Consider the following 26,750-nt stretch of genomic DNA (forward strand, 5'->3'; position numbering starts at 1 on the left):
CTAACTTGACAAGATACTGATGCCTCACAATGGAAAACTGATAAAAGAAGAAATATCAGTGTGGACTACTATTATTTCTCAAGGAAATATAAATGAATAATCACTACAGTGAGGGGGCCAACATAAGGAGGCAGTCAAAAAAAAAACCTAACAATTTCCACAGCTAGATGATATCTGATTATCTTGTCAACACGTATGTATAACAGAGATTTGTGACTGGAACCTGTCTTCCTGATTACCAACCTCTCTATCTACTATGCTAAACTTCCTCTCAGTGATTAATTCCATTAATATTACATAATTTATTTAAATATTTTTCTATTATGGTACAATCTAGGATGCTTCCAGTCTTTTACAATTACATATAATGCTGTCAATGAAGAATTCTGAACAAATAGCTTTGGTATTGTTTTTATCAACATCATTTTGGGGTCAAATGATATAATTTTTTTGTAATTTTTACACTACTAGATTGCTCCCCAAAATGATTCCATAGGCAGTTATCCCTTTAGCAAAGAATGAGTATACTTGCTTCTCCATATCCTTTCTAATACTGAATTCCATTGCTTTAATTTATTTTTTCCATCTTCATGGGCTGGAGATGGTAAAGTTGTTTTAATTTAGATCTTTTTTGATTATGAATGAGTCTGAACATTTTTTGAATGATGATTATGATTTTATGAATTTTTTATTTCCACAATGTTTTATATAAACACAAGTGCCATATAGTTATATATCCATATACATACATGTACAACACAATATGCATATAGATATGTGCATATACACATGCGCATACATGCATGTAACACATATACATATATTTATAGATGAAACATATAAAATTTGTTTAAATTAATTTAATAATCTAGATAGAATTAGAATGATGAATACTATCCAGTCATATCTTTTTTTATAGATGAAAAAACTGAAAATTAGAGAAGTTAAAGGATTAACCAAAGGCTCATACAACATAAGGAGCAGACACAAGATACTAGATACTCATCTAGCTGAGGAAATTGTTAGTTTTTTTTTTTGACTGCCTCCTTATGTTGGCCCCCTCACTGTAGTGATTATTCATTTATATTTCCTTGAGAAATAATAGTAGTCCACACTGATATTTCTTCTTTTATCAATTTTCCATTGTGAGACATCAGTGTCTCTAACAGAGCTCTTTCTACTGTACCATATTACCTTTCATTATAAAGTCAGTCAGCCAGGAAACAAATATTTATTAAAGGTTTACTATGTGCCAGACATTATGCTTAACTCTAGAAATACAAAAAGAGTCAAAAGGAAGTTCCTGCCTTCAAGAAGTTTACCATCTAATTAGAGTCAACAAACAAATATATACAAACAAGATAAATGAGAAAAATTAGAAGTAAATAATAGAGAAATGGCACTAGAATTAAGAAGATTTAGGAAAGGTTTCCTTTAAAAGATTGTACTTAGAAAAGAAAAAGAGAAAGTCAGGAAGCCAGGAGATGGAGATGAGGAGATAGACCATTTCAAGAATGGGAGGCAGCCAGAAGAAATGCTCAGCCCAAAGAGATGAGCTGCCTAATTTATGGAACCTAAGGAGATTTGTGTCACTGGATGGAAGAATAGGTAATGAGGAGTACAGTATGAAAAAAAGGAAAGATAGGAAGGGGATATGTTAAGAAGAGTTTTAAATGCTAAACAGAGAATTTTGTATTTGATCCTGGATACAACAGGAAGTCATTAGAGTTTACTGAGTAGGGGGGGAAGGGTGACATGATTGGACCTACATTTTAGGAAAATCACTTTGGTGGCTGAATAGAAAATAACTTGGAGTAAGGAGAAGTTTGAAGTAGACAGACCCATCAGGTAGGCTTTTACAGTAGCAGGTGACGGGGGCTTGCATCAGAATGCAGGCTGTATCAAAGGAGAAAAGAGTTATCTGTATTAAAGAGATATTGCCTTGAAAATTGTTTGGATATGGGGAAATGAGAAAGAGGGAAGAATCAAGAAAAACACTTAGGTTGAAAGTCTGAGGAGCTAGGAGGATGGTGGTACTTTCTATAGTAATAAGGAATAAAGAAAGAAGGAGGGGATAAGTAGGACTTAGAGGAAATTAAATGAAATCAATTTTGATCATGTTGAGTTTAAGATGTCTATCTGGTTAGTCAGTGGCACAGTGGATACAGTGCTGATCCTGAAATCAGGAAGTCTCATTTTCTGGAGTTCAAATCTGTCCCTAGACATTTACTAGCCATGTGATCTTAGAAAAGTCACTTATCCCTGTTTGCCTCAGTTTTCTCATCTGTAAAATGAGCTGTGAAGGAAATGACAAACTATTCTAAAATCTTTGCCAAGAAAACCCCTAATTGGGTCACAAAGAATTGGAAAACTGAACAATAATTTGACATTCAGCTATGCTTGAAAGTCATCAGACATGTAAGGCTGGAGGTCAACAGAGAGGCTCCCACAGGACAGGTAAATTTGAGAATTTTCAGCTTAGAGATGGCAATTAAAATCCATGGGAGCTGATGAATTCACCAAATGAAGTGGTATAGTGGGAGAAGAGAAGAGGCCACCAGACAGAGTCCTGTAGAGAATCTACAATTCAAAGAACGGATTTAGAAGAGGATCCAGCAAAGCAGACAGAAGAATGATCAATGGGTAGGAGGAAAAGGAGGAGAAAGTAATTAACAGCATCAAAGTCTGCAGAGAGATCAAGGAGAATGAAGATTGAGAAAATTGAAAGCTGGATAAGGTAACTTAAAAATCATTTGGTATCTTTGGAGAGAGCAGTTTTGGTGGAATAATGAATCCAGAAGATGGGATAGAAAGATCAGGTGAGGATTTTTTGAGCTTGGGAACTGTGTGGAGGCAGTAGAGACTGAATCAATAGACAGGGAGAGTTTAGGAGATGAGAAAGAAGGAAAAAGAGGGAACTCAGGCTGAATGGCCTCAATTTTTTCTGTAAAATATCAGGCAAGAACTAAGCAAAAATTATGCCACAGAATGTTCAAATTAGGAAAGATTTAATATAATTAACTGTAAACAAAGGCATAAACACATGGGGAAAATAATGTGCAATACTGAAAACAACACTTATTAAATGCTTTCTACATGCAAATTTCCATATTGTATTCTGGAGAAGAAAAAATGTTTAGTTGACACAAGGCTGACCTCACAAATTTTTTTCATCTACAATACTGATAAATTCTGTTGCCATTTTGAGTAAACATAGCTGAAAAATCTTAACTATCATTGTAGTAATACTAACAAATGATGAACAACATTTTGAGGAACAATTATAAAACTACAGATATAGCACATTTTCCTCTTTTACTGAATTTTCTTAAATTCAAGAAAATGACTTAGACTTGTTCCTCCAAGCCACCTTGTAAAGCATCCAAAGATATTCTAAGGTGGCAACTCTGAATTAAAAGAATGATACTTTTTGCTATCCCTTTCCCCAATCCAATCAGGGGGAGGAGATACTAATGAGTTACAAATAATTATTTGTATGATTGAATGAATGATGAATTACAAATGATTATAGAACCTTCAGATCATGAAATAATAATTACTGGCTGTTAGTATATTAAAGTTTATTAAATACTTTATCTTTTTTATTTCACTTGTATCTACAAGGTAAATTCTACAGGTATTACCATCCCCATTTTATTGATGAGAAAACTGAGCATCAGAGAGCTTAAGTGCTTTGCCCTTGGTCCCACAATTAATAAGTTTCAGAGGTATGTGTCAAAGCAATGTTTTTTTCCTTACTCCAAGTCTTTTCCATTATACTGCAATGCCTCTCATGAAAGGCTACATCAGCCAAGTGGAAACAATTGGGAAAGAAAACCGGATTTGCCCCATTGTTCCACATTTCCAGGGTCTCTCAGAACATGGCTGGAGAGCAGGAAAACACTAATAAAAAGGCGTATGAATAGATAGAAAAGAGGTAAAAATTAGTTACACAGAGCTCATACGGCTGGAAGACTGCAGGTCTGCCAAGGGTTATATCTGGTGCAATATGCATCTTACTAAAGCAAATATGTTGATAAATGACCCAGTGTTGAGCCAGTCTTACAGAAACATTTCAGAGCTATTTGAGGCACTATGTCTGTGTTTTATGGCTGATTACATCCTTATTTCCCAATGTTAATCCCAAGTAAATTGATCTAGATTTTCAAGCTAGTTGTTGAATACTGGTTTTTGCTTCTTTTCCATTGCCTGGATGAGACTGGCAGCAAGTTCTCTCTCAGGCTGTTCATTCCCTAATAAATATTCCTGCTTTGTCCCATTTTGCTAACTTCCCAAACCTGCTCTTGTTTTTTTTTTCATAGAGGCAATCACAAGTATGAGAAATCCTAAGCACCATGACACTGGTGTGGAATATTTTACAAATAGCCACCAAATATAATTAATTGGTGAGTAAGGATCCAAAATCCTGCCCTGGCTCACCAGGGAAAAGTGATTGACATTGAGTCTCAAAGAAATCTGAGATGAATTGGTCAAAGGGGTGGAAAAGAATCATGAGAGAGCATGGGAACCCAGGGAAAAAGAGAATTAAAAAAAGAGTGTATGGTCAATATTATCAAACAAAGAAGTAAAAAAATAAGAATTAAGAAAAGGCTATTGGATTTAGCCATAAAGATCATTGATAACTTGGAGAAAGCTTTCAGTTGAGTGGTAGAGAGGCAAGTCAGACTGTAAGGGATGGAGAAGTAAAGGGGATTGGGGAAGATAGAAAATAAGTGTATAGCTTTTTTTTAGGACTTTGGATATGAAAGTGAGGAGAAATATGGGCCTATAGTTTGAAGGTTAAAAAGTAATTGGGGATTTAAAAAATGGTAGCAATGAGTATAGAATGATTTTTTCTTCTTCTCCCTAGGAGCTTGGTTCTAAAAGGAGAAGAGAAATAGAATGATAGTTGGAATGATCGAATGTAGGGTTCATTAGAAAGAGTTCAGGTATAAGTTGGGATAGATGGCCTTTGAAGTCCCTTTCAAAATGGAGATTCTGGAAATAAATACATTTAGCTGGATCCAGGATTTCACTGATGCAAGCATTCATCTATGGCATTGTTTTCAATCCCCTCTTTGCCCTCTCATTCTGTGAAATTTTTGCCAGTTCCTTTCCATAAAATTTTCATAGATGTCTCATTAAAAAGTATCTTGGGGATATTTGGGTGCCATATGGGCTGCTCATCTATTATTTCTAATTTTTACTACATGATTTGCCTGCATCCTTTTCCAGACATATATGTACACAGTTAAAATTGGTTATGTGTATATGTTTTAAGATCATCTACAAACATTCATTTAACTGTTGATACTCAACTTGTGACCTCTGTCTAATCGCCAGCAAGTTTATACACACAGCTGGGGGAAGCAATGACATACATATCAGCATTCTTACCATAAATAAAACCAGAAGACATAAAAAAGAAACCCAGAAGATAAATGAGAAGGCAGTCAGAGGAAAATTCTGCATATGGTCAAAATACAAATTTTATGTTATTTTTTTAAACTATCACATCATGATGCTTCTTCCAATCACTTAAAATCTCAATCCAAGAAGCATCTCAGTGTTCCATGACTAAGTCAGAAAATGTAGCAGATGTGAAAAGAAGAATCTGTATGTTTGTGTCTGACAAGATAAAAGAATTTCCTAGACTTGTAACAGACAGTGGCATTTGGGACTCTTCCTTCTAGTTAGTAACTCTGGTATTTCTCCAAACTCAAAGGTTTGGAAATAAATCATAACCTTAAAGGTCCAAGTGACTTCTGGAAGATCTGGCTAGGCAGATCATGCAGTTTTGGGGCAATGGAAATATCCTCCTCCCTTACCCCAATTTCTATTCCCGTATAGAAAGGATTCTTCAGGTATTTGTGCTGCCCAGTCCATCACGGACTCATTGGCATAGTGGATTTGTCTATTATGCAAGCACAATTGTTTTTGCTCCTGGGAGCTCCATAATCTTAGTCTTTGTCATCCTTTCTAATTCCTCTAGTCAATGCTGCTATTTTTACACTTCTTTGGCTGGTTTGTAGGATCCATCACCATAGGAACTGTGACTGAGTTAATTTCACAGATTCTTGTTCCCCACTCAGGAAAGGAAAAACATAAGATTTTAAAAAATGTCTGTTGGATCATGTCTGATCTGGCTCCAGGCACTGGCTCTGGGAAATGAGGAGGGAGAGGAAGGATGTTAGTCAGATGCTCTGTCATTCATAGTGGTAAATCCTAAAGGGGGGATGTAGTAGGCTTAATTAATTCCACAATATAGCTATGAAGCCCTTTTGGACCTGTCAACATCTACTCTGCTATCATCTTTAAGAAGCTGTTTTGGTAGATAAAAGAGTAAAATAATATATAGTGGCTGATGCAGATGTGGCAAAAATCAGTGAAAATGATGGTTTCATTTTTCATTGGGGGAACCCTCTTCCCCACAAATTATCTTTATTTCCTACAAAGTTAGAGGACATTCTTTGTTGGAAGAGGCTATGATTCAGTTGGTTGGACATTCCATGGAAATATCTCTCTCTCCATCCCATCTCAACAGTGTGCATATCTTGAACAGTCATTGTAGAAACAGTCATCCCCTTCCCACTATGGTTTTGATATATTGTGGGTTGGCATAAGAAATTAAATGGGAATTTTTTGGGAGTTTTGTGGAACCCGCAGATGAAAGCCAGCAGATGACATAGAAAAAGTTTAGAAACTCAGAAATGCATAAAATATATGGATTGTATAATATGAACATATTTTATTTTATTTTTTTAACATATTCTATAAATACTCCATAAAAGAAAAAGAAAAAATTTGGATTTCTTCTCTGGTATTAAGGGAGAGCTAAAAATTTTACATGGATTTTCTAGAACACGGGGTGCTGCACTTACTATATGGAAGAGATAATTGTAGGCAATAAACATACCCAGAATTGGAAAGAAAGAAAATATTAAGCTGTGATGCATTTGGGAAGTTGTGCAAAAGCACAATACTTTCAACATTTCCAGTCATCTACAGAAATTTATTTTTAAAAACATTTTAAAAATTCATTTTAAACTTAAATACAGAAAAAAGACAAAAAATCATTTCCATGTATACATAACATAAGAAGATGAATCAAAATATAACCATACATTTCCATTTCACACTGTTCACTTTTTTTGAAAAAAACATGTAATAAGTAAATACTACACATTATTTTCAAAGCTGCCCATATTTTCTATGCTTATGTCTAAGTCTTCTTTTGTTCTGTGCTGTTCACTTTTTGTTTTATTTCTTCTCCTTTCCTTCCCACCCTGCTCTGGAAAAGGCTATGATTAGATAAAAAAAAATACATTTTTTGAATGCCCAAATTCTTCCAGTGACTTTATGTGGCTGCAAGTCATGAAATGCTATATAGTCTCTGAGGAATCAATATTGTGGATCACCTAATGGTCGATGGAGAGATGCATGGTGTGCATAGACTGTAACACAAATTATTTCCAAGGAATATTAAGGTACCATCAAAGAAATTTGTGAATGGAAAAGGAAATGTGTCAGTCACACAATGATAATAAATGAATAATAGCTTATATGTAGCACTGGTATTATCTTAATGCTGAATGACCTAGAAGACTCCTAGCAAGTTGGGAAATACTTTAGAATAAAATTTAGAAGAGGATATGGACCAAATAGCCACTGAATGAAAAAGTATAAATAGGTTGCAATATGCCCCATTTTCATTAATGAAAGCACAGAACCACTGAAGTATTGAAAAAATTCTTCCAAGTTACATTGGTCCCAGTCATGTAAGTTGAGTTAAACAGCTGCCTAGTGTCATACATTTAAAATGCTATGATCTCACATGTAAATGTTTTCTAAGAAGGCAATAAGTGATATGGCCATTTATATCTTTGATTCTGCTGTTCAGGGTTAAAAGTGGTTAGGTGAGAAGGTGAATGAGTATTGGGTCTTAAATCTTGAGTTCAAATCCAGTTCATATACTTTCAAGTTCTATGACCCTATGCAAGTCACTGCTTCTATTTATCTGCTTCAGTTTTCTCAACTGTAAAATGAGGATAAGAATTATATGTACCTCCCAGGATTTTTCTGAGGATCAAATGAAATTATGTTTATAAAAGACATCACATAGTGTTTGGTATACAATAGGCATTTAATAAATGCTTGTTTCCCCCTCCTTTGTTGTGTAGGCAGAAAATGAAGAAAATTGAAAGAAATTGAAGAAAACTTATACTACTTTGTAGTGGAAAAAATGGCATAGATTGGGTTGGCAGGCTGACAGAGATGTGTTTCTATTTGTATCATGGAGAAACTCCTGGATAGATCCATTTGGATGTTTTTGAATATAGTACCCTATCTGAGTAACTTACCTAATTCTTACTTTCACTGGCAGATATCTCAGGAACAATTATTACCTCTCCCCTCAAGATACAAAGAGTAACCTTGAGAGATTGATAGTTTCTAAAAATATTGGTAAGCCCTCATCTTATGTGTTTTCCACTGAAATAGCCTACTAGAATTAGCTTTTTTTAAAGCTTTTTATTTTCAAAATATACACACAAATATCAACATTCACTCTTACAAAACCTTGTGTTTTAATTTTTTCCCTCCCTTACCCCCATCTCCTCTCCTAGATGGCAAATGATCCAATATATGTTAAGCATGTGCAATTTTTCTACATATATTACCATAATTATCATAATCCACAAGAAAAATCAGATCAAAAAGAAAAAAAAAGAGAAAGAAAACAAAATGGAAGCAAACAATAACAAAAAAATGAAAATTCTATGCTATGATCCACAATGAGTTCCCACAGTCCTCCCTCTGGGTGTAGATGGTTCTCTTCATCACCAGGTCATTGGAACTGGTATGAATCATCTCATTATTGGAAAGAGCTACATTCATCAGAATTGATCATTGTATTATCTTGTTGCTGGGTACAATGATCTCCTGGTTGTGCTCATTTCACTTAGCATCAGTTCATGTAAATCTTTCCAGGCCTCTCTGAAATCATCCTGCTGATCATTTCTTATAGAACAATAATATTCCCTGACATTTATATACCATAACTTATAGAATTAGCTTTTAGAAAGACATTTTTACTGTGATGATATAGATGAACTGGTGCTTAGAACAACTCTCCTCCCTTCCCCAAGTCTAGAACATATTCTTCTATAATTATACATAAGATCTATGGGGGAAATGGGTCTAAATTTACAGTGAACATGTAGTAATTTACAGCTTTTAGTTAATAGAAATATTTTTCTTATTTAGTGGATTCTTCTTAAAGTTCCCTTAGGTATATCTCTCTGCTGGACTCTGAATTTTGATAAATCTGTAGAGTCTTGAAATTATCTTTCTTCATAATGCCTAATTTGCCTTAATGTGTCTCTCAACTTCTTACACGGATACAACCATCAACCACTGCTATCATAACACACGGTTTTGTAAGGGTGAATGTTGAAAATTTATCCATGTATATATTCTGCAAATAAAAAGCTTTAATTAAAGCTATTTTCCAATTTTGTTTCCATTTTACTAACGATGGGAAGTCCACATCTTCTAACTTTTCAAAGTGCACAAGGTCAATGAAGAGGGAAAATGAGGGAAAAATTAATGAAAATTTCTAAATAGAATAGAAGAAATGATTCAAGAGGGAAAGGAGGAAATGGCATTCTGATGAGATAGAAGAAAATCAGAACCAAAGTGGGGAGGTAGACAAAAGGAAGAATGTGCCAAGCAGATGAAAGGGAAATGGAGACTTCAGAGGGGCATTCCTCAAACCCTTTATATACTGCTAATAAGTATCAATTCCAGGATTTGATATCCTGACATCAGTGCTAATGTGTATCCATGCCTATCAAGGTCTGTATTAGGTATAGAGTCCTCCTTAAAGTATCCCCTAAGTTTCTTTTTCCTGCTTTTCCCTACCCCCAGACCTTGACCTCATTCTCATGTTCCCACCATTCTAGCTGAAAATGACCTGTCCCTTCTAAAATTTCCCTAATGATTTTCTGTAATTCTTCTTTGCCCTTATCACATTTTATATACGATAACATTATTATTTGTATACATGTAAGAGATTCAATGTTGAAAGGGGTGTAAGACATCATCTAGGCTCAAAAAACTGAGACCCAGAAGAAGCAAAATGTGTTATTCAAAATCACAAAGCTAGTGAGCAACAGAACTCTAAATGAAATTCTCTTTCCATTGTACAATGCTATCATATCTCTTGCATTTCATTGAAAACTTGTAAAGTTCAGTATCTCATCTCTGAATCTTTAGTACCTAGCACAGAACCTGGACATGGTTGACACTTAACATTAATTGTCTTGAATTACAACGAAGTAAGCTATAAGGCTTTCTTGAAGGATCAGTAGGACTTAGAGAAGGGAAGAATACCGGAAAAGGCATTCCAGGAAGAGTAATTTGCAAAAGCAAAGACAGGTGGGAGGAAATGATTAGAAGAATCATTTATTTTAATAGCAAGGTAAGAATTTTCTGTGGCAATCCCAGAAGCCAAATTATTTTGTGCAACTGGGTTGTGTCAGTGAAATAAACATCAAATAGAACTCCTATCTGTTTGGTGACTTTGGACACTTAGGAAGCAGGTTGTTCTTCCAAGCCCAGAACTCATGTAGCCCCTTGGTCAGTCAATGATCTGATTTGTTTCAGAAACTAGCTGGGAAGCTCTATATTTACATTAAGAGAATTCATGTGTTTCAGAGACAGTGAAGTCATTTGCTGGCAGGAAGAAGCATAAACACCACTGTACTGTGATGGCTCAGAGAGAGCTGTTATCACGCCAAAACAGCCTTGCCTCCCCAGTTTGCTGCCATATGTGTCTATTGAGTTTTATGAATAAACAGTATTAGCTCTCAAGTTCAACTACATCAACAATGAGGCACTGCACTGACAATGTTTTTGAATAATGAGAAGAGACATTAATTCTAGAGATGCAATGGATGATAGGAGTGTGAAATAATAAAAAATTTAGAACTTGGATATATGTATTGGTCTGCCTCCAAATGACATTTATATGTATCACTGTGATGACAAGCTGTTGAGGTCCAGCTTAGAGAATGGATGAGTTTTTTTAAAAAATATTTTTATTTATTTCATGAGGTATTTCCCAATCATATATAAAACATTTTTTTTTTAACAATTGTCTAAAATTTTTTTTTGTTTCAAATTCTCTCCCTTTCTTCCCAACCATGCCTTAAGAAGGCAAACAATTTGATTTCAATTAAATATGAGGTCATGCAAAACATCTTTCTATAATAGTTATGTTCTAAAATAAAATACAAAGAAAATAAAACAATAAAAAATAAGTATATTAAAAGAAGTATGCTTTAATCTGCATTCAGAATTCATCAGTTCGCAAAGAATTTTTCAACCTGGGTTCTTTGGAATTGTTTTGGATCATTGTCTTGATCAAAACAACTAGGCCTTTCATAGTATATCATCCTTATAATATTGCTATTACTATATAAAATGTTTTCTTGGTTTTGCTTATTTCACTTTGCATCAATTCACAGAAGTATTCCCAGGTTTTTCTGAAACTATCTTGTTCAGAATCTTTTATATTACTAGTATTCCATCACAATCATATGTCATAACTTGTACTGCCATTCAACAAATGATGAGCTTTCCCTCAATCTCCCATTCTTTGCTACCACTAGAAGCAGCTATCAATATTTTTGAATAAAGAGGTTCTTTTTCCCTTTTTTGGGGATATAGACCCCATAGTGGAATTGCTAACTCAAAGAATAAGTAGAGTTTTATGCCTTTGGGTATAGTACCAAACTGTTCCCCAAAATGATTGGATTAGTTTACAATTCCACCAACAATACATTAGTATTACAAATTTTCCATATTTCCTCTAGCATTTGTCATTTTCCTTTTCTTTACATGTTAGCCAATTTGACAGGTTTGAGGTAGTATCTCAGAGTTGTTTTAATTTAAATTTCTATAATCAATAGTGATTTAGAGCAATTTTTTTCATGTAACTATTGATAGCTTAGATTTCTCCTGATAATGGCCTGTGATTATCCTTTATTTATATATCCATTGAAAAGTGCCTCTTATTTTATTTTTATTTTTTTGGTAAGTTTGTTTTAGTTCTCTAAATATTTGAGAGATTTATCAGAGATTCCTACCCCTCCCCTCAGTTTTTTGTTTTCCTTTTAATTTTGGATGCATCAGTTTTGTTAATAAAAAAGCTTTTTAATTTTACATAATCAAAATTAGCTATATTACTTCCCAAAATTTCCTATGTCTCTTGTTTGGTGATAAATTCTTCCCTGATCCATAGATCTGACAGATCCTATGCTTCTCTAATATTCTTATGATATCACCCATTATGCCTACATCATTTGCCCATTTTGTCTTTATCTTGGTGTATACATATATACGTTGGTTTATGCTTAGTTTTTTGCCAAACTACTTTCCAATTTCCTCAGTAATTCTTGTCAAATGTAGAGTTCTTACCCATTAAAATTTAGATCCTTGGGTTTATCTATTCTTTTACTTCTTAGCCAGACCAAATGATTATCACTTTGTAATATAGTTTGAAACCTAGAACTGCTTTCCTTAACTTTTAAAAAATCCCTTGATATTCATAACTTTTTTCTTCCAAATTAATTTTGTTACTTTTTTTTTCTAGCTCTATGAAATAATTCTTTAGTAATTTGACTAGGATGACACTAAGTAAACTGATTTCTATAGAATTGTCATTTTATTTCATTGGCTTAGCCTACCCATGAACAATTAATATTTCTCTAATTAATTGGAACAGTCCTTCTTTGTGTAAAAGTGTTTTGTAACTGTGTTCATATAATTGCTGGGTTTGTCTTGGCATGTAGACTTTCAGGTATCTTATATTGTCTACAATTATTTTAAATGTAATTTCTCTTTATATCACTTGTTACTATGTTTTGTGCATTATATATAAATTTATGATGATCTATATTGATTTATTTTATATCTTGTAACCTTTTAGGGAGCTCATTGATGACTTATTCAATTTCTTTTTCTAAAATAAGGTTACATGTTCAATTTACTCTTCTCTTAAACTGAGAATTTTATAGTTTTGCAAATACCCATATATTTCACTTAGATTGTTAGCTTTACTGATATGTACTTGGAATAGAATAACTCCTAATAAATGCTTTGATTTTATTTTTATTAGTTGTGCATTGACACTTTTTTTTTTGATGCTAGTAATTTGGTTTTTAAAATTTCTTTTTAAAAAATCAAATGAAGCAACGGTTTTATTTAATTAGTTTTTCATAAAGTCAACATGTGGTTTTATCGGTTCAGTTTCTTTTATTTTCAATTTTATTAATCTCTCCTTTGATTGTTTAGGATTTCCATTATAGGTTTTAATTGAGGATTTTTAATTTGCTCTTTTTCTAATTTTATTTTTCTTAAATTTTAGTTATGTCCAACTCTTCATGATGCCATTTGGGATTTTTTGGCAAAGTCATTAGAATGGTTTGCCATTTCCTTCCCCAGTTCATTTTACAGCTGAAAAACTGAGGCAAGCAGAGTTAAGTGACCTGTTTAGGGTCACACAGCTGGTAAATGTATAGAGTTAGATATAACTTAAGAATATGAATCTTCCTGACTTCAGGACTGGCACTTATCTATTATACCACCTAGCTTTCAGGTAGACAAACTCAATATGGTCAAAACAGAATTCATTTAGCTTTTCCCCTAAGCCTTACCTGCCACTTCTGCTCTAACTTATTCTTTATTATGGTAGAGAGCACTGTCATTCTCCTAGTCTTGCAACTAGACTTGCCACCTAGGTGCCGTTTTTGATTCCTCCCTATCTCTTACTACCCCTGTTCATATTCAATTGATTCCAAAGGCAATATGTCTCTAATATAGACTCTTTTTTGCTCTGATACCACTACCAATCTGATGTGTGCTTTTATCACTTCACATTTGGGCTGTTGCAAAAGCCTACTTGGTGAGATTATCTGTTTTAAGTTTCTTTTGTCTCACTTAGCTGCCCCTATACTTTAGGATTAGATTATGTAGTTTCCAATTAATATTTTATTTCTATCTCTCTAGCTACTTATTAAACGTAATTTTATCATATTATGGTATGAAAAAGGTTCATTTAAAATTTGTTTTTCTCCATGGTTGTGAGGTTTTGAAGCTCTGGTCAGCTTTTGTGAAGGTACCAATGTACTGTCTATCCACATTTGGAGATCTATCATATCTAAGCTTTCCAAAATTCTACTCATTCTCTTGTCTTCTTTTCTATTTATTTTATGGTTAGATTTATCTAGGTTTGAGAGGGAAAATTTGAGGTCCCCTTTAGTATAGTTTTGCTCTCTTTTTTCTTGTAATTCACTTACCTTTTTCTTTAAGAATTTTGATGCTGTGGCATTAGGTGCATGAATATTTAGCATCAATATTACTTCATTGTTCTTTCAGCAAGATGTAGTTTCCTTGCTTATCCCTTTTAATTAGGTCTATTTTTGCTTTTGCTTTGTCTGAGATCATGATCACAACCCCTGCCTTTTTTATTCAATTGAAACATTATAGATTCTTTTCCAAACTCTTACTTTAATTCTGTCTTTTTTTTTCTTTCAAGTTATCTTTCTTGTAAATCACATTTTGTTGGATTATGATTTCTAATTCAGTCTGCTTTCATTTTATGCATGAATCCATCTTATTCATGGTTATGATTACTAGTTACTAATTTCCTTCCATCCTATTTTTATTCCAATTATCCTTCTTTCTCTTTTAGTCTGTTTCTTCTTGAAAGTCTACTTTGCTTCTGACGATTGCCTTCCTTTATCTGCTTTTCCTTTTATCATCCCTCTTTTTTTTTAATTTCCTTTCCTCCATCTATTTCCCTGGTGGGTAAGAGCGATTTCTATACCCAATTGTGTGTGTGTGTGTATCCTTCCTTCTTTGAACCAATTTAGATGTGAGTGAAGTTCAAGTGTTAACTGCCTTTGCTATTTCCCCTGGCACTGCGAAACTTTTTCCTTGTGCATCTCTTTTATGCAAAATAATTTCCCATTCTTCCTTTACCTTCCTCTTTTCCCAGGTTTTCTTGCCTTTCTATTTTTTACATCATCCTAACATAACTCAATCCTGCACTCTCTTTCTATATAGAATCTTTCTAAAGTTCCTAATAATAATAATATTCTTAGAAGATATAAGTATCATTTTCCCATGTAGAAAAATGAACAATTTAATCTTATTAAACCCCTATGATTTCTCTTTTAGGCATTTACTTTTATATGCTTCTCTTAAATCTTATATTTGAAAGTCAATTTTTTCTACTTAACTCTAGTCTTTGCATCAGGAAGGACTGAAAGTATTAAATACCTCCTTTTTTGCCCTTGAAGGAATACACTCAATTTTTCTGAGCACTTTATTCTTTTTTTTAATAGCCTTTTATTTACAGGTTATATGTATGGGTAACTTTACAGCATTGACAATTGCCAAACCTCTTGTTCCAATTTTTCCCCTCTTTCCCTCCACCTTCTCCCCAAGATGGTGGGATGATCAATAGATGTTAAATATATTAAAATATAAATTAGATACACAAAAAGTATACATGACCAAATCGTTGTTTTGCTGTACAAAAAGAATCGGACTCTGAAATATTGTACAATTAGCCTGTGAAGGAAATAAAAAATGCAAGTGGGCAAAAATATAGGGATTGGGAATTCAATGTAATGGTTTAGTCATCTCCCAGAGTTCTTTCTCTGGGCTTAGCTAGTTCAGTTCATTACTGCTCTATTGGAACTGATTTGGTTCATCTCATTGCTGAGGATGGCCAGATCCATCAGAATTGGTCATCATATAGTATTATTGTTGACGTATATAATGATCTCCTGGCCCTGCTCGTTTCACTCAGCATCAGTTCGGAGCACTTTATTCTTAATCCCAATCACAGCTCCTTTGCCTTCTGGTCACTGCTCTCTTGGTCTGCATTCTAGTCCTTACTCAGGAAGGGGCCATGAGGTGATACTGTTCCTCTGAGCTTCTACTCCCTCTTGACCAAAATTGCTCCTCTCTGCTCTTGAACTTGAATGGATATAGGCCATGAAGTTGCCAGATAGTGTCTGATTGGGCATCCAGTACAGCACAACGATTCCATGTAATTTGTTTTTGATCAGTCCCCTTACCATTTATGGCTTCAAAATCCCCAAAGCTGCAGCTTCTTTTGTTGTCACCACCTCGTTCCAGCATTGATGTTTCATCCATGTGGGTTCCAGGCCAGCTTCCTCCTCTGTGTCACAGATTTCTCTTTCCTCCTTTGTTGTCTTGGGTTGAAGGAATGTCTCCATCTGACTTTTGGTTGGCTCTGTCACTCCAAAATTAGATGTGAGGCATTATTTTAAAGTTATTTGGAAGGAAATGTTAGGGTAACTTACCTTTCTCTACTTTGCCACCTTGATACCCTTCCCAGAAGTCCGAATGGATGAGCTTTAACTCCTGGAAGGGAAGAAACGAGGGTTATTGTTTCCATGGGACTGTCCTACCTCTTTTATTCCAGTGTGTGTTTGTTGCTAAGAGCTAGCAACAGTCACACTTAATTAGGCACAAGAAAGGTGGAACAGAACAAAAGCATTAACCAAGTCTAATAATGAAAGAAATATTTTGGTTTTGTCTTCAGACTTTTCTTCCTATTTGTGGATCTGCTGATTACTTTAGGAAATTCTAATGCTGCTTCTCATTAACTGCAGAATGCTATTGTATACAAATGTCCAGATTGAAGATAAAATCCATTAACATTCATTCCTATTATGGTAATAATAACAAGCTTAACATATGAGTACATGGAAATCCTAGCCAATAAATACACTAAATGTGCAAGAATAGAGCTCAGGCTGACCCGGTGGATCTCTTTTATAGGTTCCAATGAGTTGAACAAGAATTGCCTCATTGATCTTCACTAATTTGGTTTGAGGCAGGTAGAATTAAGGCCATCCACATTTCAGAGTCAGAACAAATGAGAGCAATGCTAGAGGGAGAGTTCAACAACTAACCTGTGTTAGTTAGCTTATAGAGTGGGCCCAGAGACAGAGCAGATCTGAAAAGGAAGCCTAAAATCTACTTTTCAATATCATGAGCCAACTATGAATAGATTCCCTCTTCACTTTTATCACATTCAAGTAGAAATGATGGAAACCTTGGCAAGAGGCAGTGGACAGGCCATCTTAGAGTTCATGATAGATTAAGAGATGAAGTGTAGACAAGGTCTTCTTAGACCTTGTGGTAAAGGAAGATGCTATCCACCTCCAGAGAAATACTATAGTATGATTCTTACATATATACATAAACATATATGTCTCAAATGTTGGCCTTTTCTACTGTAAGGAAAGAGGAAGGGAGACAATTTGGAACTTACAATGTAACAACATTAAATTAAAAAAAGAATTTGATGATGGCAAAGACAGGATCCTATAGTCTGTAACTCTAAAAGGGAAAATGATTCAAGAGGAATGGAGGACTCCCAGAAAAAATTCTAGTAATGAAAATCTATGTTATTTTTTATGGAAGAAAACTAGGAGGTGTCTGAAGAGGTTGTTATAAATCTACTCAGATTGCTCATCAATGAACTTCTATTTTAATAGAACATGTACATGAGATAGAGACTAGGGCAAATAAATAACTGAGTTGGAGTACAAAGGAGTGATGAAGTCCTTTTTGAAAAAAAAATGTTAATAAGGTCGAAAGCTCAGAACGAGCTAAGGCCTACATTAAGAGCCAAGGACAACAAAGACTTTTTTTTAAAAGTTATGCCAGCAACAAGGGGAGGAATGATAATAGCTAGAAACTAAAAGATGAAAATGGATGTTTGAGAGAATCTTGAATAACTTAATTCCTATTTTGCTTCTGGTTTCTTTGGTTTGTCTGTTTTTTAGATGGATCTTTAGACTGAGAAAGGTTTTATGAGCTGATACCTGTAATCTTTGGAGAATTTCCATGAACATGAGAAATGGTATGGGGGTAGAGGCAGGCAAATTGTAAAACTATAGGCTGATAATATTTATATCAATTCATGGCAACATGTTGGAATTAGTTATTTTACTAATTAATTATTAATAGTTTGATAACTTGTAAAGAGAAAAGAGGATTACTAAAGAGCTAGAGTCGTTTCATTATGAGAAAGTACCACCATACTATGCTGTTGTTAGTGGTGCTTTTACAAAGTATTACTATACCAAAAATATAGCCTATCTGAATTATAACAATGCATTTGGCAAAATCTTTCTTGTGATCTTTGGAATAACAGATAGGAATATTTACTAAATGAATGTGCAACTAGATAGATTGAATGATTAGAGTCCAGTTAGTGAATTAATAGAAAGCAATCCATCAGTAAGCCAATAATTTATCAAGCAATATACAATACAATTGCTACATACTAGGCACATTGAGAAAAAAGAAACAGCCTCTGTCCTTGAAGAGTTTCTGTTCTATCAGATGAGGAAACCTTGAATAGCAAAGAGTCAGTGACTTGCTCCTGCTTACGCAGAAAGTGTCAGAGGTAAAATTTGAAACAAGGACAAAGACTCTGGTGTTATAGGGCTGTGTCCTGGGCCCTGTTCTATTCAGTATTATCATCATCAAAGACTTGAGCAGAGGGATACATGGCATGCTTATTCAGTGCCTTCCTTTTATTGAGGAGGAAATAGATCCAGAGTAGTAAATAGCCTCTAGCTAGTAGGGGGCCAGGACTGAATTGTAAAAATCTTTGGAAACTGTGGATTGTTCACATTTTTGTCTGGTTATAGAGCCTCTCTGTTTCCATTATATATATTCTTGTAATGGTTCAAGATAAATCCCCTTTAAATGGGGAAGAGATTAGCAGAATGAATGGGTAGGGAAAAGAAAAGATCCTATGGAATTTTTCCTACAGAGTAAGTAGGACTTGGAGATTTTGATAAGAAAACTGAAATAGTGACAGCTTGCAACTCAGCGAGTTGTCTTGAACCAAGATTTTGTTTGGCTGTTGAAAAAATAATGGGGTTGTGTCACCATAAATGGAACCACCACAAGAAGTGCTAGAAGGGACCTTAGAAGAAATTATCAAAAATCTGATTTTATGGATGAAGAAACTGAAGCCCAGAGAGATTAAATGGTTTCCCCATCACAAAGGTAGTAAATAGTGGAGAAAATAAGCAGTTACAAATTTATTAACATTTTGGGATCATAGATTCAGATTTGGAATCTGGAGATTCAGAGGTGGGAGTGAGTTTAAAGGTCAGCTGGTCCAACTTTATCATTATATTGGTGAGTAAACTGAGGTCCAGAGAAATTAAATGGTATACCTAAGTAATTTTAAATGTATTACTTTTTCCAGTCCACTCTTCTGGTAGACTTTATGAGATGAAGAGCAACATGAAAAATCACTCCCAAATTTATGTCTTATAAGTCTAAATTTCCATGTGTTCTAGATCCTATAGATCTAGAAACAGAGGTCAAGAAAAATGAAGACACTTGTACAGGGCATAAACAGGTGTGTAGGAGCAATGGAATAGAGTTTTGCAGTTCTTGTGTTGTAGCTCCAACTATAGGCAAATAATGCATTCATGTAAATTTGAAACAGAATAGATTAAGTATTGCCTTTGATAAATGGTCAGATACTTGATGTCTCTTTCACTCAGATCCTCAAGAAATGTACTTATGCTAATCCCCAGAATGCTCTCTTCTTGGGAACAAGAGCTTTTCTGACATGAGGGTGATTCATGTAGTCAGACAATCATTATTCCCATGGAATATACTCACTCACCAATTAATTAATGAGTTAATTAACTCACACCAACAGAATCTCAGGGCTAGAAGGCATCTCAGACAGAGGTCATCTAATCTAATCCGTCATTGAAAGGATCATCTCTGCAAAAGAGAGAGACAATGTGATTCAACAGATATAGTACTGGATTTGGAATGACAAGATCTGGATTCAGTTTCTGACTCAAAACTTTACTATCTTTGTGACCCTGGGCAAATCATAAATATCCCTACCTCTCAGTTAGACCATGACCATGGTCTAAAAAATGACCACGAATCATAAATATTTGATGAATATTTATCATCAGAAAAAATAGCTCAAGACATCATCTTTTAAACTCTCAATTTTAAATGCCTGAAACAGGCAAAAAGGGTGAAATTAGAACAGAGTATGACTATTATTTCAAATAAGTTTTCTGTCAAAGATGGTTTTCAAACTAAGCAAGTACTTCAATAGGAGAAACATTTAGAGCTGGTGGGAAATGCGTGAGTCATTTAGATCAAAGCTATCAAATTGAGGAGAATGGACTTAAAGACTTTTAAAATCCCTCCAGCTCTGATTCTCTGATCCTATGATTTCCAAAAAAGTAACTATCCCAGCGTGCCTTAAAGAACTAGCATTCAACCACAAACATTTATTGAGCACCTACATTGTGCAAGAGGCTACATTAGGCATTTGGGGGAGCACAAACAATATCATATTTACTTAGCACCTTAAGGCCAAAGGGGCAACTAGGTGGTACAATAGATAGAGTATCAGATCTGAAGTCAGGAAGACTCATCTTGACATCATCCTTAGTTTAAATCTGGCTTCAGACACTAGCTCTGTCATCCTGGGAAGTCACTCAATCCTGTTTGTGTCAGGTTCCTTATATATAAATGATTTTATATATAATGACTTGGAGAAGGAAATAACACACCACTCTAATATCTATGCCAAGAAAACTCCAAAATTGAGTCATGGATAGTTGGACACAACTGAAATGACTGAACAACAAAAAAAGAATTTCAAAGTTCATTCCTGAAAGGTAGAATGTACAAGAGGAGGAAACTGAGTCTAAGAGACTAATGGTGACTTGCACATGGTTGCATATCTAATGTCAGAGCAGGGATTTCAAACCAGGTCTACATCAAAGTCCAACATTGTCCACCATACATGCAAGACATAGTGGTCAGTTTCAAGGGATTTATTATCTAGTTGCAGAGATAATATATTTATAACTAAATCATAACAATATAAGTAGTACCTAACAATCACCATAAGAAAAAAATGACCATGAATCATAAATATTTGATGAATATTTATCATCAGAAAAAAATAGCTCAAGACATCATCTCTTAAACTCTCAATTTTAAATGCCTGAAACAGACAAAAAGGGTGAAATTAGAACAGAGTATGGCTATTACTTCAAATAAGTTTTCTGTCAAAGATGGTTTTAAAACTAAGCAAGTACTTCAATAGGAGAAACATTTAGAGATGGTGGGAAATGCATGAGTCATCTAGATCAAAGTTTCTTAAACTGAGGATTTGATCCCAACTGAATATGGGGATTGTGAAATTATGATTTTTATCGGTAATTTGCATACTTATATACCTAGGGATGCATGAAAATTTCATGGATGAAAAGAGGTTCTAAGTGGGAAATGTTTAAAGAAGCCCTGATTTAGATTGATTTATACCTAGATGAGAATCCCCTCCATCCCACAATATTATCATTGAATGTTCATCCAGTCTTTGCTTAAAGACTTCCTTGGAATACATGGAAACACACTACCTCCCAAGGAAGTTTATTCCACTACTGAAAAGTTCCTTTTACCATGCTTAAAATTCTCTCCCTAGTATCTCCATCTATTGCTTTGAATTCTTTTCTATGGGACCAAGCAGAATAAATCTAATCCTTCTTGCACAGGGAAATATAAGACATGCAAATGCTTATAGTCACCTCTCATGTTCCTTCTAAATTTCATTTTCTTGCTACCCTTCCTCAGTTCCTTTAACTGATTATCATAAAGCTTGGTCTTAGTTGTACCTCCATTTTTAATCCAAGTCCTTTCTGCATTTGGTACCCCAAATCGAATATAATATTTCAGTTCTTCTGATCAGGGCAGAAGACAGTAAAACTATTTCTACTCTTGGTGAGATTTTTGATAGTATGCTTCAGTGCAATTTAAGATTGCCTACATTTTGGGGGGAGCTACCATATTTGATCATAAACTCATAGGGCATGGAAAAATAAAAGAAGAGTTAATTCTATTCAAGTCAAGAAGGTTAACTGTGGAGAGGTACACCTGTTTCACTGAACTAATAATTTACTATCAGGAATGATGTTATGGTAGGGGAAAAAGTGTCTATGCAATAAACTACAATAAATATGCTGTAAGTAAAAGAATCTGGTCATGAAGTATGTTTTGGCAAAGTAAGGTGGAGTGTCTTTGAGCTTCAAGAGAATTGAGATTCTTTTCTTTTCATCTTTTTTTTTTTTAATCATTTTAGATTCCTTAAATCAGGTGAGAGAAGAACTATTCTTCACCTGAGAATGATGGTCCATATCAGAAAACTACAGTGAATAATGTTAGTTATTAATGATAATAGTCAATCAACACTGCATTTTTCTTAGGGGACACCCATTTTAATATATTAGGAGAGACAGCATCATGATTACATTACTTCTAGGTTAAAGCTATTTAATTTCTTTCCCCCCTCTCTCCAGGATGTCTAACTTTTAGGCTTATTGTTGCCAAGGTTTGAGGCTCAAAAGTTTCACCAGTTTCATTAGCTCCATCCAAGATATGGGAATGTTTCCTTAAGACTCAGCTGTTGGTGTTGTTTCCTAGGTTTCTTAGTAAACCCCATTGTATTGTAACCTTGCCAAGAGCTTCAAGAGAAGGAAAATGGAGATCCAGCCCTTTTCAGGTTTTAAACTTGGCCCTGTCAGGCACACAATGATTTTCCATGGCAAGAATTATTACATTGGCTGAGGGATGGCATTCCCCAGCTACTATGACCGACAAGTCAATTTGACCTTATGAATGAGATGAATCAAACTGTCAAGCCTTGGGACTGGAAAGTCAGACACCTTAAAATTCAGGCTATATTCTATGAAGATTTTTCTTTTAAAGGGAGGGAGACCAGGCCACAGGGAAACTGAGCAACAAAAAAACTCAATTGTGATATTCTTTCTGTCAAATCATACCTGTAATTAAATCCACATCAGGCAACTAAATCCACCTGGGGAAGGAGAACAGCTTTGATATTGAACAGTATGATTAGGGCCAAGATTTAGTATTGCCTACACAAATGTAGGGAGCAAGTGTGAATTTCAACCCAATTAGCCTTTAAAAGCAGACATCAAGCCTCCCCTTCCCACTTCCCCCACCCCCATACCCTGTTTCCCCTCAGTAAAGAGTCCTATAGAAGGGTGTTTGGTTACCAGTTTGATCCTAAAGGGAGTTAATGATCCCCATTTGGCAGGCCTCAAAGCCCTCACATTCCGGCTCAGTGACATTTTAGTAGAAAAGAGATTCTGGTTATTCTTCAAATGCGTGAATTGGCTAATAGAACCTCTTCGTTTACTTAGTGCAGATTAAACAAATCTGGAAATAGAAGGCTCGTTATCCAAAAACTGAAGGGGGGGCTAGCAAAAGAAGGGGTAGGGAAGTAGAAGGAAACAAAAGGGGAGAGGAGGGAGGAGAGGGTGGAGTTTAACTGGAAGAGTCACAGATGGTGAATTTAACCTTTGCCAGAGTTTTCTTCCATCAAAAAAAAAAATCCATAATAACTGGCATAGGGAAGAAAAAAAGGTAATACCACCTGTCAAATTTCTTTTAAGGTTGTTCCATGTATACCAATAATACCAGATTTTTTGGGGAGTGGATGATAGTAATGGTAACATACCATCAGATGCTTTTTTCTAAGGACAATCTTAAATAATTCACTTAGCACTAGGGTAAATCTGATAATGGCTTTCCATCATTGCTTTTCCTTCTAATTCTGGTGCTTCCTGTGTAAGGAATCTGGAGAAATACAAACTGTGATTCTAGATGAATATAGATACACATGAGTGCCCTTATAAGCATAATTACACATAGATAGGAAGTCTCATAACCAGGCATTGGAGTTTTGACTTTCCTACTATTTTTGAAATCTTAATAAGTCTCTCCTCTGTTCTTACCTGGCTCCCTTTTCACTGCATATATTTCTACCTGTTCACCAGATTTAGTCTGAGAAAATAATAGTAATAATAACTAACATGTAAATATCACCCTAAAGTTTATAAATATATATGTAAAGCATATATTGCCTCATTTAATTCTCACAATGATATTGTAAATGAGGAAACTGAGTCTTAAAGACTTACATATCTTCTCCATAGTCATATAGCCTGTAAATCTTTGCAGTGAGATTTGAATTGGTCTTCCTTCTTTCAAATCCAACGCACCATTGTCCACATCACTACATTCTATCTAAATAGGTCCTCTTCCACCTCCGTGCTCATATTTTTGCTACTAGACTGACACAGAATCTATTCTGTTCCAGTAATTGGTTTAGATTGTGATTAATAGGTCTCATTTATTTAGCAGTTTAAAGGTTTTTCAATGGCTTCCCTCACAATGACCTCATGAAATAGAAAATGAAATTGTATAGAGGATATGAATATTTGATGGCCCCTCAAGATTGACCCTCTCCCATCCCTTTCAAGTGGTTTCTGAAAGCCTATATCCCAGAAGCATGTTGATCTTCCTTGTAAAAGTTGTAGGAAGTAGATGGCAATAAGATATGGATGATGGTGATGGTCAGACAGTGAAGCAATGGGAATAAGAGACCAGGTGAACCTGATCCTCAAGAAGGATCTAGATGTAAGCCAAAGTTGGAAGAAATTTTGGTGCATCAGAGATCTATGGATAAAGAACCAAAGGAAGGGCCAGAACTAAAGAACAATAAAATAGAGAACTATATCCAAATTATGCTCTTCACTGGTTTTATAAATCTTGTGGATTTTATCAGTTTGGAAGAAAAGGGTTCAACATTCTAGCAAAGTCTGGTCTAGAAATGTTTATAGTATGAGGCAAGGATCTTAAACCATACTAGGGACACATAGCATAAAGACACACTGTGCCATGAGGAGCTGAATGTGGCAAATTGTGTGACCTTCTTGTGGAATTAGGATCCTTTGTGTGATCTCAATATCACAATCTTTAGCTCCGCCTCCAGGACAAAGTTCTTAATTTATTCCTCAAATTTTGGTTCTTCCCTGATATTTACTGCTGCTTTCAATATGGACACTGCCTTCAGCATTTTGTATCCCTAGCACCTGCTTTCAACTTTACACGGCCAATCTAGTCCATCCCTGAACTGGAACATAATGTTAATGGTCTCTTTTTTTTTTTTTTTAGCTCTGTTCTCCAAGGCTTCAGTTTGTGCTTTGGAAGAGTATTTAGCCCATCCTGTAGCAGGTCCGTAGGAGACTGGGAGGAATAGCAGGAAAGATAGTGATTAAAACTGTCTGGATAGATGAAATCCAGTGGAGTGAATATGGAACAGGTGTTCTTAACCTTTTTTGGTGTAATAGATCCCAATGACAATCTGTACTTATGAACCCCTTCTTAGAAGGCAGTTAAGTGGTACACTGGATAGAATACCAAGGCAACCTCAGACACATAATGATTATGTGAGCCTGGGAAAGTCATTTAATGTCTATTTGCCTCGGTTTCTTCATCTGTAAAATGAAGATTATTAAAAACATCTACCTCCCAGAGTTATTGTAAAATGAAATAATATTTGCAAGGCACTTTGTAAAACTTAAAGTGCTATAAAATATTATTTAATATTATTAATACTATTTTCAAATATATAAACACATAGCATTATAAAAGAAATCAATTATATCACCATAAAGATGTAATTTTTCTCAAGCTCAAGAATCATTTGAAATTTATGACCAAGGAGGAAGGGGAAAGGGAAGAAAAAAAAACTTACATGATAACTTTATTATATATTTAAAAGGAATAACAAATTATAATAATAGATTTGCAGTTTCATGTGCAATCATCTTTTTATTTTATTGGGCTATAGAAATGCTTGTTTTATTCCATAAATTAAAAATAAAAGAAATTAAGTTTTTAAAAAGAAATCAATCACAGACCTTTGTAGAAGGTACATGGATCCCAGGTGAAAAACTTTTGGTATAATAGGAAAAGTGAGGGCCAGCTCTAAAGACCTGTGATTAGAAAGAACCTTAGCTTTCTACTCTAAGCACTTCATTTTATATAAGAAGAAATCAAATTGAAGAAATTTTAAGCGACTTGCCTAAGGTCACACAGATCATGCAGAGCCAGTACTGAACACAGATCTTCTGGTGCTAAATATGTAAGAGACACTTGATATTAGAATTTAGGGAGAAGTGTAGCTAGTAGAAGAGCAATGAGTGAGGTAGGCAGAGATCCAGCTGATGCTAAACTTGTTTTTCTGTGATACTTGCAGCTAGGGCTGTGGAATAAGAAATTCAAATCTAAGAAACACTAAATGAGACCTTTGAACTAGATGCGAAAAAACCAGGTAAAGCAATCAGTAACATGACTTTTATTCCTCCATTGAAGATGAAAATATCTCTGCCGTATACCTCTCTAAAGAACAATTTCTGATATGACTGCTGCAAGAGAAGAGAAAAATGGACACGTGTGAAATTCCTGGTTACATATGTGTGCTTAAGCATCTGAGCCTACTGTTGGAGAATTGATGGTTAATATAGAAACTCCCACATCATCACGACAAAAGTATTTCTGCACATTTTTATCTCTTCCAGCATATTTAAATTCTCAGCTGCATAGAATTGGGAGGCTAAGGATGAATCTGTCTTGGAGAAATAATGGAATTTTGGCTTTCAACCCACTCTTCATCCTGTATATTAAGTTCTCTTCTATGACATAATATAACTATCAATAAAATGAGCACAGACTAGCTTTGCTTTGCCATGGAGTTCCCAATG

Source organism: Sarcophilus harrisii, chromosome 1 (assembly GCF_902635505.1).
Source record: "Sarcophilus harrisii chromosome 1, mSarHar1.11, whole genome shotgun sequence".
NCBI lineage: Eukaryota > Metazoa > Chordata > Mammalia > Dasyuromorphia > Dasyuridae > Sarcophilus > Sarcophilus harrisii.